Genomic DNA, 18,299 nt, shown 5'->3' on the forward strand with positions numbered 1-18,299 from the left:
ATGAATGTTGGCAAATTTACCAAGATGCCGCCTCGTATGAGCTGAGGAAGCACCCAGATGCGCAGGCGCCGGTGTCTTGGTGGAGATTCAAGCATCAGTCGCCGCTGGGGGAGGATCCACGGTCGATGGGGGTTGTAGCGTTTGGAGTTGGCAACGAAGGTTGTCGATGCTGGTGTAGAGACCAGTGACTCCCTTGTCGACTTTGGCTTGCATAGATCGAATTTGCCCTTCGCCGCCGTCAGATCCGCCACCAACTCCCGAACCTCGTTGAGCCGTTGATTGCTCTCCGAGATCCCCTTCGACTGCTCATCAACCTTCAAGAGGATTAGTGTGAACTGCTCCTCCACTCTCATGGTGACTTGAAGACGAGTGCGAGGGGCATGCGCCAAGCTCTAGACCCCCAATGGTTACAATCTACGGTATCTCTCGATTAATAGTACGAATAGGTAGCGGTGGACGAGGATGTCTCTAGCGACCTCGAGCTGCAACTTGCCACCAACAGACCGGAGCATCCAAATCAGTTTTCTCATCTTTTTTTTTTAATTTCAGTTTTCTCCTCTTACAGCAATAATATTTATGCTGATTTATTATAAGAGAAAGTTTGCTAAAAAGTACTGCTCAAATAGTTCAAGCGAGCAGAGCCAACTGGCGTCAGCCTCTCCACAGATGCAACTGATGTGTTCTACCGATTAAGCCATTCATGCCCAAAGATCTTGGCAGGCCTCCTGCTTCTTGGGCTCTTCTCTTTCTCCAGTAGAGTCCTTGGGCTTTGATACAGGATTCCTAACAGACCTTCTCATTCATGTCGGAGGTGGATCATCAAGGCACAATCAGAAAGTACAGTATATAAATCGCCTTCAGTGGTCGATTGGAATCATGTATTGATTCCGTCTACGAATACAATTCTCGTTTTTCGAGAAGAAGTCATTTAAATTTTAACTAAATCTATATAAAAATAATAATATTCATGATATAAAATAAGAACCGTTAGATTAGTTATAGAATATATTTTTATAATAAATTTATTTAGACATATAAATACTAATACTATTTACTATAAATCTAGTTAAACTTGAGACAGATTGACGAGCGCGGCCCATAATTACGTTCTTTTATAAACTGAGGTAGCACGTAAAGAGAGTGCAAAAATATAAGTACGAGTAGATGTTACACTGACGAGTCAGACGAATAGGGTCGTAGCTCCAAACGAAGCTGATCCTGGCGGCGTCACGGACAAGACTGACATGTTAAATAAACTGGATCAAGCCTGTTCGGCTGGAGCGGCTGGCTGACCCGTGCTGACCAGCCCTCTCACACGCATACTGTTTACATGAATAATATTTTCAGTTAGGAATAGTATTTTTTTTCTCACACAAATCAGCCAGCAGTACTTTCTCACGAACCAGCAACGAACAAGCCAATAGTTCCGAACAGGCTACTAGTGGGTGTTTCTTAGTGTGAACATGATGAACAAGCGTCCTAGTACATGTAGATCTAAATAGATAGAGAGGAGAGGGAGATAGTGGTGATGTTACCGACCATCAGCGGCCTTGGGGTTGGATCCGGTCGCGTCCATGACGATGGCGGTGAATGCAGAGGGTGTCGGTGCGGTGCAGTGGAATTCGGTGGTGCAGTCCAGTGTGGTGTCGGCGCGGTCCAGTGATGGTGTCGTGTCACGGTGGCAAAGACGGCGGCGACTTCCCATCACTGGCTGCGTCCCTCACTAGATCGGGTTTAGAGTTTTTTTGGTGGGGAGTACGGCTCAGGTCAACCTCGTGAAGAGAGCCGCCAGCCCCCACCTCTTTATATAACGTAGTGTGATGGGACCCACCAACCATTTAGGGTTGGGCGCCCCCGATTAGGACGCGAGGTTAAGGCTCAGGTGGCCATTGGGCCATCCGTGGTGGGAGATCAACCTAATATTCTCCCCCTTGATTTCAACTTATACTTTTAAACTTTATACTTAAACTTAACACTTATTTCTTTTCCCATTCCATCACGGATCAGTACATAGAGCGTGCCTCATCATAATGGTCAATTGCCATTAGATTAACAGCCATAATGCACCTCTTTGTTTTGAAACAGTTTCTTAACTGAGCCCTAATTGTCCAGGAATCATAGGCTTCCCTTAAACACATGTCGGCTAAGTATTCTCTGAACACGTTGGGTGATAAGCCTTTTATAAACGGATCCGCTAGCATCTTTTTTGTTCTTATATGCTCAAGACTAATTATATGATCACAGACTTTATCTTTCACAACATAATACTTTATGTCAATGTGTTAGACAGCACCACTTAACTTATTGTTGTGAGCATAACATACTGCTGGATTATTATTGTAGTACAACTTTAGTGGCTTATGTATGTCGTCTACCACTTTCAATCCGGGTATGAATTTCTTTAGCCAATTCATCTGTCCCGTGGCCTCAAAACATGCTACAAACTTGGCATACATCGTAGACGATGTAGTGATGGTTTGCTTTGAGCTTTTCCACGATATAGCTCCTCCTACGAGAGTGAATATATACCCAGACGTGGACTTTTTATCATCTCCCGCATAATCTGAATCTGAATACCCCTCTATCTGTAGGGAATCAAATCTTCTGTACGTTGGCATTAGGCTTTTCGTTCCTTGCAAATAACGCAAGACTTTCTTTACCAGTCTTTAGTTTTCTATTCCTAGATTACTCTGGTATCTACCAAGTAACTCGGTAACAAATGCTAAGTCAGGGTGTGTACACACTTGAGCATACTATAAACTATCGACAGCTGAAGCATATGGAACCGCTTTCATTTGATCGATCTTATATTGGTTCTTGGGACATTGAAATTCCCCAAATCTATCGTCCTTGACTATGGGAGCAAGTGAAGGCTTACAATTTTACATATTGTATTTCTTTAGAACTTTTTCTAAGTATGCCTTTTGGGATAAACCTAAAACCCTATTTGTTCTATCTCGGTGAATTTCTATTCCTAGAACAAACGAAGCTTCACCGAGGTCCTTCATATCGAAATTCGAGGACAAGAACTTTTTTGTTTTCTAAAGTAGATTGACATCACTACTAGCAAGTAAGATGTCATCCACATACAGGATTAGGAAAATATATTTCTCATTCTTGAACTTTGCATAAACACAATTGTCATCTATATTCTCTTTAAACCTAAACTTTCTTATTGTACTATCAAACTTTAAATATCACTGTCTCGAAGCTTGTTTTAATCCGTAAATGGATTTCTTTAGGCGACATCCCATACGTTCTTTTCCTTCAACAACAAAACCTTTTGGTTGTGCCATGTAAACATTTTCCTCCAAATCCCCGTAGAAGAATGCCGTCTTTATATCTATCTGATGTAATTCTAAATCATAATGTGCTACAAGCGCCATTATAATTCTAAATGAATCCTTACATGAGACTGAACAAAATGTCTCATTGTAATCTATTCCTTCTCTTTGCGTGAAACCCTTCGTCATAAGTCACGCTTTAAATCTTTCTATGTTCCCTCTAGAGTCATGTTTAATTTTGTAGACCCATTTACAGCCTATTGTCTTGGCTCATTTAGGAATTATTTCTAAGTCCCAAACACTGTTGATACTCATTGATTTTATTTCATCTTGCATGGCTTCAAGCCACTTAAATGAATAAGCGCTTCTCATGGCTTCTTCAAATGAGGTGGGATCACCCTCCATTTCACATTCATATACTTCAAAGTCATTAGGAATAGTTGATTTTCTAACTTTTTGAGACCTTCTAGGGGCCTCGCTGGTTGACGCTTGTTCTACCTAAGGTTGTTGTTGCTCTTCCTCATGTGTGACAATGGGTTCTATAGGATCCTAAAGGACACGTTCCTCTTGTTCATTTATTGCCTCCATGAGAGAACTAACAACAGGTGTTGTCACTATAGTGTTTTGCACTATTGGTGCAAGAACAACAGGCAATGTGAAGAATGGTTCCTGAACCATTAGAGTAGGCACATGTACCCGCTTCTCCTCTAGGTTAATTTCTCACGCTACTCTTCTCTCCCTTATCATGTCTTCTCCCAAGAACACAATGTGTTTTATTTCTATAAACTTCGTATGTCTGTGAGGACAATAGAAGCGATAGCCTTTTGACTAATCTGGATAGCCAATAAAATGGCAGCTGACTGTCTTGGAGTCCAACTTCCCTATGTTTGGGTTAAAAACTTTAGTCTCAGCTGGACAACCCCACACACGTAAATAATTAAGTGAGGGTTCTCTTCGTGTCCACAGCTCATACGGTGTTTGAGGCACCGATTTTTTTGGCACTCAATTAATAATATGAATGATGGTTTTTAACGTCTCCATCCATAAACTTATCGGTAGCATACAGTAACTTATCATGCTTCTCGCCATATCCATTAAGGTACGGTTGCGTCTTTCAGCTACTCCATTCTGCTGAGGTTTGTCCGGTGTAGAGTACTGGGCAACTATGCCATTTTTCTGTAAGAACCTTGCAAAAGGTCCAGGAACTTGGCCATACGGGGTGTGCCGACCGTAGTACTCCCCCACGGTCGGATCTTACTATCTTAATCTTTAAATTATGTTGTTTCTCTACTTCAACCTTAAATATCTTAAATTTATCCAATGATTCTGTTCTTTCTTTAATTGGATAAATATAGCCATAATGAGAATAGTCATCTGTGAATATTATAAATGAAGCATAACCATCTACACTTTTCACAGGAAACAGACCATAGATATCTGTGTGAATTATTTCTAAAATTCCTACGCTTCGTTTGACGTCTTTCTTTATCTTTTTAACATACTTTCCTTTAATGCAATCAATGCATTATTCTAAATCTGAAAATTTTAATGGCGGAAGAATTGATTCTTTAATCAAACGTTCTATCCCCCCTCGAAATATGGCCTAAACGACAATGCCATAATTTCGACAATACATCATGAACTCTCTTCCGCTTATTTCTTGCATTCATAGATGAAGAGGCATTCTCATTCTTAGTGGTCACATGATTCACATTCTCAGAAAGTGATAATAAATAAAGCTTGTCTTGTCGGAAGGCAAGACCAACACATCTATTATTAAACACAATCTGACATTTGCCAATACCAAAATGGCAATCAAATCCATCATCATCTAAACGTGACACACTAATCAAGTTTCTGCTCAAAGAGGGTACATAAAAAACATATGAAAGCCTAAGTACAAAACCATTATGTAATTCTAAACAAAGATCTCCAATGGCTTCAACTTCGGCTTCTACTCCATTTGCTACTTTAATTCTTCTTGATCCTCGTTGCAGGGTCCTCGTATGGAATCCTTGTAATGAATTTATAACATGAATAGTTACACCTAAGTCAATCCACCAAGTAGATTTTGCATAACTTAAATACAAAAATTCATTTATGAATGTAATAATATCCTCACCATTCCTCAGAAGGTACTTTAGGAACTCTGGACAGTCTCTCTGGTAATGTCCACGCTTCTTGCAACACTTGCATTGGTCTTTGTCCACTTCAAAGTAGTTGGACTTTTGATTTTGAGCATTCTGAGGGGCCTTTCCCTATGACTTGGAGGAGGAACTACCATCCTGCTGAGGTTTCCCTTGTGGTTTAGCATTCTTGTTAAAATTTCTCTTTCTATTGTCCTTCACAAAATGAGCAAAGTCACTATGTGAGGACTTTAGCCTCTCCTCTTCTTACACACACATTGCTATGAGCTTCTCAATATCCCATGTGTTGGGTTGCATGTTGTAGTTAACAATAAAAGTTTTATATTCTTTTGGTAGAGAAGAAAAAATAAAATGAATTAAGAACTCATCCTTGAGCCCCATATCCATTGAATTGAGCTTAGCTATCGTGGTGCTTATCTTTAGTATGTGCTCTCTTATTCCACCACCAGAGTATTTCTCATTCACTAATTTCTTAATCAGTGTACTTGTTGTGGCTTTTGTGGAGCCAGTAAACTGATTCTTCACTTTCTGTAAATACTTTGTGGCAGTGTCACAGTCTAGGATTGATCCCCTTATTGGATCTGCAATAGTGGCCTTAGCCACCATCAGGCATTTGCGGTTTGATATGTCCCATTTCTTCTTCTTAAGGTCATATTTCATTCTTACTTCTACATGATCCTGTTTTCTAGCAGTGAAATCAGCATCATTCTTATTTTTTTTCCTCACCAGGTCCACTGGCTTAGTAGGACACGGAGAGGTGAGTGCTAAATCTTTCTCAGACAACGCAAGTGCTAGCTCATACTTCTCTCGCTAGGCCCGATAATTGTTCCCATCAAGAGCTAGGATCTAGGAGATATATGCCATTGGATTGAGTCCTGAAAACAATGTCAAAGAAAGTGAGAAAAATATAATATAATATTTGCATGCCTTAATTTAACGTTGGTTAAAATTAAAACATACAATATTCTTCTACATTAATTCTACATCACCGCTGGGCAGAAAATAGAATTAATGCATAAATTCATAAAACAAATCAATTTATAATATTGCTATCATCAACTTTGGTCAGAAAATAGCAAAATTATAAACATAAACATTACATAAAAGCAGCTGCTCCTCCAATTTAGATTTTTCCATTGGTTCCAATTTAAATTAGAGGATAATAAACTTTAACTTCGCAGCGGAAACATGAAAACTTGTCTTTTTTTTCCAGAAGCATTTTATTGAACTTTTCTACTCTCTGGAAAAATTATTCCGTTGGTTCAAATTTTGACACAGATTATTCATCAAAACATAGCAAAAACTCATCTAAATTGCTTCTAAAAAAATAACAAAACTAAGAATTATTAATAACTGTGCAAACTGGCATTCTAGCCCAAAACCGCGCAGCAGCCCATGGCCTCCCCCGCGGGGCCTAGCAAAACACATCAGCGCGCGCGGCTCAGCTTGCAACGCAGCAACAGCCCAGCGCATGTAGCAGCAATGCACGCATGGCCTAGCAGCGGCCTATCAAGGGGCCCGCCATGCTTCCCCCACGCCTAGGCCACAACCTAGGCCTGGGCCAGGAAACTCCTAATTGATCGAAGAAACAAAACCCTGCGGCCACAGCCCTAAAACCCTAACTTCTTCATTTCTTCCTCCCCTCCCTTCCTACTTAGTGACGGCGGCCACTAGAAGTAGCCGAAGGAAGGTGGCGGCGTCGCCGCCGGTCCCCTCGCCGGTGCACGTACCCACCACGGGGTGGTGAAAGGTCCTAATGGCTAGAGGAGGGGTGAATAGCCTATTAAAAATTTCTACAACAACACTTGACAAATCGGTTAGATAATTATGAGACAAAGCGAGTGTTGCGCTAGCCTACTAAAAATGTAAGCCACCTACCACTATTCTAGTTTATATAATTTCCATCCACACAATAGCTATGACACTATACTAAGTTAGTGTGCTCTCAGAAGCTAACTAAAGAACCACACTAACCAAACTAACAATCTCTCATAACTAGCTACACTAAAGAGCTTGACAACAAGTTTGCGGTAATGTAAAGAGAGTGAGCAATTTGTTTATACTGCCGTATCGAAGAAAGAGCCAATCAATCACAAGAATGAATACCAATAAAGACCAATCACCTCGGAATCAAATAATGAACACAATAATTTTTGCCGAGGTTCACTTGCTTACCGACAAGCTACTCCTCGTTGTGGCGATTCACTCACTTGGAGGTTCACGAGCTAATTGGCATCACACGCCAAACCCTCAATAGGGTGCCGTACAACTAACACAAGATGAGGATCACACAAGCCCCGAGCAATCCACTAGAGTACCTTTTGGCTCTCCATCGGGAAAAGATCAAGAACCCATCACAATCACCACGATCGGAGCCGGAGACAATCACCAACCTCCGCTCAACGATCCTCGCTGCTCCAAGCCGTCTAGGTGGCGACAACAACCAAGAGTAACAAGTGAATCCTGTAGTGAAACACGAACACCAAGTACCTCTAGATGCAAACACTCAAGCAATGCACTTGGATTCTCTCCCAATCTCACAAATATATTGAATCTATGATGGAGATGAGTGGGAGGGCTTTGGCTAAGCTCACAAGGTTGCTATGTCAATACAAATGGCCAAGAGAGTGAGCTTGAGCCAGCTATGGGGCTTAAATAGAAGCCTCCACGAAATAGAGTCGTTGTACCCCTTTACTGGGCACAACACGGGGTGACCGGACGCTCCGATCATATCGATCGGACGCTGGACCCCAGCGTCCGGTCACGTGATGCATGCCACGTGTCCCCTCTCTTCAAATGTTGATCGCCCAATCTCAACGGTCAAGTGATGACCGGACGTAGCAGCTCAAAGTGACCAGACGCTGAACCCCAGCGTCCGGTTGTTTCTAGTAAGCATTCAGAGATGACTTTTCACGCCTGGACGGGTCCGATCATGCTTGACCGGACACAGCCAGCGTCCGGTCAGTCACCCTCAACACTGTGTGTTGCCACGTCAGCAGGACCGGACGCAGCCTTCCAGCGTCCGGTCAGTTTGTGACCCAGCGTCTGGTCAGAGACCGACGCTGCGCGCCCTCTGCTGCCACTGACTGAACGCGCCGGTCCAACCGAGACCAGCGTCTAGTCACTTACATTGACCTCTGTCTTTTCTATCTAGGACGTCGGTGAAGTTTCTAACCCTTGCTCAAATGTGCCAACCACCAAGTGTATCACCTTGTGCACATGTGTTAGCGTATTTTCACAAACATTTTCAAGGGTGTTAGCACTCCACTAGATCCTAAATGCATATGTAATGAGTTAGAGCATCTAGTGGCACTTTGATAACCGCATCTCGATACGAGTTTCACCCCTTTTAATAGTATGGCTATCGATCCTAAATGTGATCACACTCACTAAATGTCTCGATCATCAAAACAAAATGGCTCCTATCATTTATACCTTTACCTTGAGCCTTTTGTTTTTCTCTTTCTTCTTTTCAAGTCCAAGCACTTGATCATCATCATGGCATTACCATTATCATGTCATGATCTTCATTTGCTTCACCACTTAGAGTGTGCTACCTATATCATGATCACTTGATAAACTAGGTTAGCACTTAGGGTTCCATCAATTCACCAAAACCAAACTAGAGCTTTCAGGTGGACGTGCCGCCGTCGAGCAGACTAGTGGTGGTGCCCTTGACCGCCGAGCCCAATGAGGAGAGCACATGGTGGCGTGACCTCCCAGCGCCGGCGATCCGAGTGCTCTTCCCGCGTGATGGCGGTGTTCTACCCGTGCGACACGCGATGGTGGTTGCGGCAGGTGAGGAAACCGGTAGGTCCCTCCCCACATCAGCGGCCTTAGAGTTAGGGTTTTGTTCGGATTTTAATTTCATTTGTCTGTCTCTACTCGATTTAAACAAATCGATTATTTCTCCTTCTTATTTCTATCCCGAAAACTAGATCTATGTATAGCCCTAGCCAACTGATACCATTGTTAAATAAACTGGATCACCGTGAGTAGATCTAGTGGGTGTTTCTTAGTGTGAACATGAAGAACAAGCATCCTAGTACATGTAAATCTAAATAGATAGAGAGGAGGGGGAGATAGTGGTGATGTGGGGTTGGATCCGGTCGCGTCCATGACGATGGCGGTGAATGCAGAGGGTGTCGGTGCGCGGCCCAGTGACGGTGTCGCGTCACGGTGGTGAAGACGGCGGCGGCTTCCCGTCACTGGCTGCGCCCCTCACTAGATCGGGTTTATGATTTTTTCGGTGGGGAGTACGGCTGAGATCAACCTCATGAAGAGAGTCGTCAGCCTCCACCTCTTTATATAGCGCAGTGTGACGGGGGCCCACCAATCATGTAGGGTTGGCCGTCCTCGATCAGGGCACGAGGTCAAAGGTCCAGGTGGCCGTTGGGCCATCCGTGGTGGGAGATCAACCTAACATGTCAAAGCACTTGATGGCGGCCTTGTGATGTCATCTTGTTCTTATTCATCGCTGGTCCAGGCAGCATCACGTACAAGACTGTCAAAGCACTTCTTGGCGGCCGCCTTGTAATCGCTGTCCTGTTCATCGCTCCGCCAGTTGCTATCTGCAGAGCCGCTACTGCCCAGCGGCAGCACCATGACAGCTGCTGGTTTCTCCTATTCTTTTGATTGTGAAGAAAATGTAGCATGCATGGTCAATCGTCAGTAGAGAAGAAAACATTCACACTATGCAAACATCAAGAGATGTGCACTCGCCATCACTGGCATACGTATGTATATAATTTTCAAGTAAATCGATTATTAGACAGCTAAAGTCAAGCAGAAATGCAGAACATGTAAATCGATTAGACAGCTAAGGAGGGAGATGGAGAGAAGGAAGTGGATGATCGATCGGATCGAAGGGCATGCGTACCGTAGCACACCGGCGGCGTGCTTAGGGCGGGTGCTGGACAGGTGGGAAGCAGCGCAAGGGCGGCCCAGCTGGACGGCGACGGAGAAGACGAAGTGGACTGGGTCGCGAGGATGTGCATTCTGGTCAGGAGCAGCCGGAGGACGTTCACGACAGAGTACTCGTCGTCGAGCAAGAAGCCGCGGAACTGTGCGGCAATGACGCAGACGCCGAAGACGATGAGGAAACAACACCAATAGTCCAGCCAGTCGAGGCGTAACGGCGGTGGCGGCGGCTGCGGTCGCCGTCCCCACCCTCGTCCTCGGGATCGCGTGGAAGTGGAACCCAGCGGCCGGACACGTAGGCATCGAGCGCCATCTTCGATCGATCGGTCCCGGACGAGGGATGGATTGGAGACGAGAGTGGTGTCTCCGGCGTGGTTAAGTGGAGGACTGGAGGGTGAACTTCACTGAGCCGGCGTGGGGACATCAAAGAATGAGAGAGGCGAGGAGGAGGAACTGGAACCTGCTAGTGAGGGATGAACGTGAACCTGTTCAGAATTGGTGTCGCCGGCGACGAGGGTGAACTGAACCTGCTAGTGAGGGTGAACTGAACAGGCCGTGGTGATGGCGGCGGCGAGGAGGAGGAGGCGAGGGGGGCCATGGGGTGGACGGACCGGAGGAACCTGCTAGTGAGGGTGAGTGAGTGAGCAGTGTGAGGGTGAGTGAGAGTGAGCAGTGTGAGGGGGAAGACGAGCAGAGAGCGAGGTGAGCTGGTTTGCTACTAGGCCTTGGCTTGAGCAGCAGAGTGGACATTTGATGTTTTTCTTTAGAAAAAAGAAGGATCTTTGTTTTTTCTTAAGGGACAAGCAAATGCCAAGATGCTTTCTTTAGAGCGGCAGGGGGCCAGAGCAGGCGAGCACAGCCAGGCGCGGGGGCGGCAAACGACCGCGTGCTCATCCAAGCGCGAATGCATTTCCGCACCGCTCTCCGCCGTGCTCGGCCTCGTCATGTCCGCGCTGCAGGGTCCGGCTGGTACAGCGGCTGCTGAGCCGTGTCCGTGTCCTAGGGGCGGCCGACTGGAGGGTCGCCCGGACCAACGCGGGTGGACGAGATCGTGGCGGCGCGGGCGCGGCCACCACGGCGAAGGGAGGAAGGACTTGGGAGCTGCTCACGTCGGACCACGTCAGCGCGCTCACCTACGAGCACCTCCTCGCTGGATCGGCCACCATGGCGTTCATGCTCTCGCCCGCAGTGTACCTCGTCGCCGGCCACCCGGAGGTCGAGGCCAGGCTGCTGGCGGAGATCGACGGTTTCGGGCCGCGCGGAGCCGTGCCGACTGCCGACGAACCAGTTCCCTTACATTGATAACGCACGTGACACGACAACGCAGCGTCACGTGTAGGAGTAGGATGACGGTCCATGAGATTCTACACACTCTCGCCACTGATCGCCATGGTGAGGTCTTGACAAAAATAGAGCTTGGAGGCAACACGTTCCCAAAGGTACGCACACATCTCATCTCACGACAACGCGTTGAGCATTGGCATTGGCATGGTGTTCGTCCTGTTCATGAATGGTTCGTCGCGCCTAGGGCACGTGTGGCTGTGGATGGTGTCCGCGACGCCACCAACTTCCTGGACCCCGGCGCGTTCCGGCAAGAGCGCGCGGCCGGCGAGCGAGGAGCAGCGTGGGCAGCACCTGTGGGCCCACAGTCCCTTCGGCATTGGCCCGCGGGCGGGCGTGGGGCAGCGGTTCGCGCTACAGGATCGTGCTCAACTTCAAGAACGGCGTCAAACTCGTAGCACGGGCTTGCCTGCTTCACACTGGCCTACCAGCCTTGCGCACGAGCACGCTATGGTTCGCCGGCCCCGCGCCCTCGGTGCGCTCGCTGCTGTGGCCCCCTCCCGCGCTAGCTGGCCTGCTGGCTCACGCTGCATGTTGGGCTTGGCGCTAGTCACACCCACAGCGCCACGTCAGCACAGTAAACCAATGTGGACCGAATTTTTTATAATTTAGCCTTTTTCTGGAAAGTTTCTCACAAATACACCCCTGTCGGAAAGAATTCAGAAAATAGACCCTTAGCTCGACGCCATTGATGCTGGCGCCGAGGTAGGCGCCAGCGTCTCTGGCGCCGAGCTCGTGGGCACGGTGGATGACAGGGCAGGGAGCTCGGCGCCGTAGATCTTGGCGCCGAGCTCGGCGCCGTAGATCTTGGCGTCGAGCTCGACGCCAACGTGAATGGCGCCGAGCCTTTAATATCTATTGGGTCCGCGCCTTTTCTCTCTTCTTCTCCCTCTCTCGCCCTAGGATAGCCGAGCTCCGCCGCCGCCGCCCTCGCCCGAGCCGCGCCGCGCCGCCGCACCCGTGCCGAGCCGCGCCGCGCCGCCGCCGCCGCCCTCGCCCACGCCGCGCCGCGCCACTACCGCCCTCGCCCTCGCCGCGCCCCGAGGCTGCGTCGCCCCCCGCGCCGCGCCGCCTCCGCCGCCCTCCACCGCCGGCCTCGCCCCGCCTTGCCGCCGTCCAGCGCGGGCGTGCCTCCCGCGCCCGTCGAGCCAGACTCGCCGCGCGGAGCCCCAGGCATCCCGCGCCCGCCGTGCGCCATCGCTGTCGCCGGCCGTGCCACCGCCGACCCCGCCACCTACAGCGGCCGGCCGTGCCACCGCCGGTCCGGATCGTCGGCCTGACCCAAGCCCATCGTCCGCTACGACTCCTTTGACGTCCGTGGAGCAGTCGTTGGAAAGATAAAAATTATGAATATGCAATGTACCTACTTAGTTAGCATTTGTTATTTACTAGTTAATATGATGACTCAGGTAGTTGATTTAGTTAATGATCTAGTGAGATATATATATGTAGATAGATAATAACATAGATACATAGGTTCATAGATATAGTTAGATAGCTACTTAGATATGTAGTTACATATTTAGTTAACTGCATATGATCTAGCTATTTAGTGAGTACACTATATATATATATATGTAGTTATTATCTTGATTACTTAGTTTGTAGCTAAAAAGTACTTGTTAGGTACTATCTATCATCTAATTTTGACTAAAGGACATGTGTTTCGTTACGTGTTTGAACTAGATGGACAACCTAGTGACCATATATTATGGAGGCACCGTTGAAAGCGATCGCTATGGATATGTTGAGTTTCTTGATATGCAAAGCGTGCCTGTGCTATTCAATGATAGGCCTTCATTTAGTGAGATGGTTGCAAAGGCTCGGGAGGAGCTGCATTGCCTTAGAGATGATGACATTGCAGTTGATGGTGTACTGCACCTAGGTTCTCCTCTGAACATCTTCAGGCGAATGATCTCAATTGGTTGTGCGGATCAGTGGGAGAACTATGTGTGATCGGCTATGAAGAGCCAGCTGCAATGTTTGGACGTGGTTGTGCGTCGGGTGTTAGTTGATCCCATTCGTCATGGGTTTACCCCAGCAATGGATCATCAGGCACACATCGACCCTCCCATTCCGGAACCTTACTTGCATGTGCAGATTGCACCTACGATTCCTAATGCTCAATCTGCCCCCAATGCGGTATTTGTAGATGGTTGTCAGACTCATATTTTCGTGGTAGATCCTCCTTATGAGATCCCTTTGACACAGAATCATCCGAGTAAGTGTCTTAATCGCATGGTTTTTGGGAGCTTATCCCGTTCCTTATATCTATTTCTTTCATTCTTTCCTCATTTCCATACTGATGTTGCAGGAGACATTCCTGAGAATGTGGATGTGCCCCCTGTTGCTGCACAAGTGCACTTTGGAGATGGATTCCGTGGCTCCAATAGTGTTGAAATTATGCATGATTCGGAGGGCTCTTGATTCTGATGATGATCGCCCTGTTGGAGAGCTGACAGAGAGTGATATTGAGATGATGAGGCATATCTTTCCCGACCGCCGTGATCCTAGAGTTCATGAGTTCAATGATCTTGCTCATTCCGATCAGGCGTTTGTAGAAGGACGTGATGATGAGCTCCTAGAAGCTCCTAAGGCCGGTCCTAACATGGTAATTGAGAATGGGAGGGTGTTCAATGACCTCCCTGCTTTGAAGAGGTGGTTGTAGGCTTTTGCAGTGATACGAAAGAGGCCTTACAGGGTATTGCATCCATATGCGGAGCGTCGTTACACAGTTGTGTGTGACAAGGAACGCTACCCATGGAGGGTTTGTGCAAGGAAGCAACAGGTAACCGAAAAATGGAAGATCACAAAAGTTGTCGGGCCACACAATTGTGCTAACCACGAGCTGACACTAAGGCATCAGCAGTTGACATCTACCCTTATTGCCAAGCGGTTGATGGGAATTTTGCAGGAAGAACCCAACATGAAGGTGAGGACAATTATTAGGACCGTTGAGGCGTTGTATGGAGGATATGTGATAACTTATGGTAAAGCATGGAGGGCTAAGCAGCGAGCGTGGAAGATGATATATGGGGACTGGGAGGATGGGTATGAGCAGCTGCCAGTTCTTTTCAATGCAATCAAAGCGGTGAATCCAGGAATGCATTATGAGTACATCCCAAAACCTAATGCATGGAAGGATGGGAGGCCGATATTCTTCCGTGCCTTCTGGTACTTCCCTCAGTGTGTCGAGGCCTTTAGGCACTATCGTCCCATCTTCTCCATTGATGGTGCGTTCTTGATTGGCAAATACCAGGGCACACTTCTTATAGCCATATCCTGTGACGCGAACAACAAGTTGGTTCCTTTAGCATTTGCTTTGGTTTAGAAGGAGAATAATGACAGTTGGGGATGGTTCTTGAGGCTAGTCTAGATACACGTGGTTGGGCCCGACAGGGAGGTTGGCGTCATATCTGATAGGCATCAAGGCATGCTTAATGTCGCGCGAGAGCAGATAGAGGGGTATGCACCTTTGCACCATCGTTGGTGTACTCGGCACGTTGCCGAGAATCTACTCCGGAAGGATGGTGTCAAGGGTAACTTTGATCTGTTCTAGGAGGTTGCTCGATAGCTTGAGGACAAGTACTTTAAGGAAAAGTTGGAGCAGGTCAGAATCGCATCAAATGCAGAAGGCAAACAATGGCTCACAGGTTTGATGAGGGATTTGGAGAAATGGACAAGAGCTCACGACGCCGGTGGATGGAGGTATGAGTTTCAGTGCAGCAACATGGCAGAGTCATTCAATAAGTTGCTATTGGGGATACGTGGTATGCCCGTGAATGCAATCGTTTAATTCACCTTCTATAAGCTTGTTGCCTGGTTCAACGATAGACACACCCATGCATTGTAGTTGCGGAGTGATGGAGAGATATGGGCTCTGAAACCAAAGGCACACATAGAGAAGGCAAGAGAAAGGGCTGGCACACATGAGGTTGCATGCTTTGACCATGCCACAGGGACTTATCAGGTTGAGCATAGAGTTAAGGATACATGTGGTTGTCCTCCAAGATTTTAAGTGCACTTGTGGTAAACCAAGGTAGTACCACTTTCTATGTTCTCATTTGGTGGTAGCAGCTAGGCATCGCAACTATAATATCGAGAGGAGGATACCTCACGAGTTCAGTGTCGACACGCTTGTGCACACATGGAGCCCCCACTTCGTGCCTTTCCGGGACCCTAGAGAGTGGCCTCCATATGATGGGACGAAGTACATTGCGGATCTAGCTTACTATTGGAACAAGCGTGGATCAAGACAGAGGACGAGGCACATGATGGTTATGGATCAGATACCCGGAAGAACGAGGCGTGGGAGAGGAACTCCATTTGTTACTGACCCCGAGCAGTACGAGTGCAGCAAGTGTGGTAGACTTGGCCATAATTCACGAAGTTGCCATTGGCAGATTAGTGAGGTGCGACTATTGGTTCATTTTATTATTTTATATTTGTCGTCTTCATTTAATTAATTATGCATGTCTCTTTTTGTGCTTGTATTGGTGTCAATTACTTATATATTTGTAAGTTCATGTTTCATTGTATATTGAAATTCTAATTCATTCACTTTTTTTGTAGGATGGAGCAATTCCACCTGCTCGACCCGACGTACGAGGCGACCCACCGAGGACGTCTCATAGCGCTAGGGCAGGTAATAATCTATAAGTTTTGTTTAAAACTTGGTGAACGTACATGTGTTCATGAAGTAACCGGAGACTATGTTTTATTCGATGCAGGACCTTCTGATCCTTCGTCCTAGAATCCACAGTGGGTTCTTAGACATGCGGTACGACGACAGGTACACTCCTTTCCTGCAAAGAGCTGGCCTGGATGTCATCTCTTTTCAGGTTCGTCGTGGGTTGCCCAAGTTCAACTCAGCGGCCATAACTGCGCTGGTTGACAGGTATTAAATTGAATCATTGCCTCCATTCATGGCCATTTGTTCATACGATTGACTTTTTGATAATTAATATTGCTTTGTCTTAAATATAGGTGGCGGCCGAAGACTCACAGCTTCCATCTACCTTTTGGGGAGATGACAGTCATGCTCCAAGACTGTCAGAAGATGCTAGGCCTAAGGATTCACGGCAACCTAGTCATAGGGCAGTGTAGGCCAGAGGGCTGGAGAGCACGAGTGGAGGCCTTCCTTGGGCGTGAGCTTGGCGAGCAAGTGGCTCGCACTTCTGGAGTTCCCATCTCCTGGCTACAGGAAGAGTTCGCACAGTGCCTCGAGGAGGCAGATGAGGAGACAGTTGGATACTACTGCAGGGCATGGATCCTACACCTGTTTGCCTGCGTTCTCTTCCCTGATGCCATGGGTGACAGTGCGTCCTGGATGTGGATCCACTGCCTCGGTGACTGGGACTAGGCGGGTCACTACAGCTAGGGCTCTACAGTCTTGTGTTTTCTATACCGGCAGCTGTGCGAGGGGTGTCGTCGATCTTCGTCAAACCCATCACTTCATGGATGTGTGTACCTGTTATAGCTGTGGATGTGGGCTCGTCTTCTAGTTGGCCGTCTTGAGGCTCTGGATCATCGTGAGTGGTTCCAAGGTCAGCCTCCAAGACGGCAGCCGACGTGGGCATACCTTTGGGACCAGGCCAGGGTTCCATACGCGAGGTTAGACTGGGCGTACATTGAGTTCACCAACGAGCTAGACACGCTGACGGCGTCTAGTGTAAGTAAATTTTATTTCCCATGCTGGTTTGAAAAGGATTAGTATACCATTTAACATCTTGTTTGGACATGTTGTAGGTGGAGTGGGAGCCATACGGTGGAGAGGACGCACTTCCTTTTCAGCTGTGCAATGTTTGTGGGGCCGACGACGACTTCTATAGGATGAGGTGCCCTCTAATCTGCTTCTATGATGTCGAGTACCATCTGCCAGATAGGGTTGCACGCTAATTTGGAGTGAGACAGCTTTGGCCTATGGCTCTGTTCTCGACTGGGGTTGACTTACACAAGTAAGTGTTTTGATATTTCAAATGTCTCATGATGATGGTCCATTTCTATTAATATCGTGACATGTACATGGATTCAAGTAACGATGACATACGTGCAGGTTGGATCGTTAGAGGAACAAGAAGATTTTTGCTGGGAGAGGCACCACCAGTCCTTCATTGAGGAATGGGAGGAGATGCACGACAATGTGGACGACAACAACGAGCCGCACACGAACCGTGAGTTCAGACGGTACCAAGCTTGGTACCAACGTGCGACACGGTGCAGGCTGAGGCTACAGTGGACCGAAGCTGACTACGCCGACATCGAGTCCTTCGACGATGAAGACATGGCGTACGACCAGTTGACTCGTGCAGGAAGGCAGGTGGAGGCAGGACCGATCTTGGACAGAGTGGTAAGCCAATTGCCTTATTTTTGTACGTTAAGTTGCATAACAATACATTAGGCGTTCTTGGACTGATATTAGGAGTTATCTATTGTAGTTAGTGCAACCTTCGAGCCATATAACCCTTATAATACGTTAGATTCTTGTACAAAAGAAAACAAAACCTATTGCTATCTGTTCAGAAGTATTATTATTGAGAACTTTGTTGCAGGGCAATACACTCAAATGCTCAGTTAAAGAGATCGAGCGCGTTCGGATGAGAGTCAA

The 18,299-nt window shown here is 47.1% G+C and overlaps 2 pseudogenes; one reads left to right on the forward strand and one right to left on the reverse strand.

Moving 5' to 3' along the window:
• Positions 1 to 800: 800 nt before the first annotated feature.
• Positions 801 to 10,949, reverse strand: LOC136503669 (uncharacterized; annotated as a pseudogene).
• A 217-nt stretch (positions 10,950 to 11,166) lies between these two features.
• LOC136503670 (uncharacterized) lies at positions 11,167 to 17,590 on the forward strand (annotated as a pseudogene).
• Positions 17,591 to 18,299: the final 709 nt, after the last annotated feature.

The sequence above is a fragment of the Miscanthus floridulus genome, chromosome 14, assembly GCF_019320115.1.
Source record: "Miscanthus floridulus cultivar M001 chromosome 14, ASM1932011v1, whole genome shotgun sequence".
NCBI classification, from domain to species: Eukaryota; Viridiplantae; Streptophyta; class Magnoliopsida; order Poales; family Poaceae; genus Miscanthus; species Miscanthus floridulus.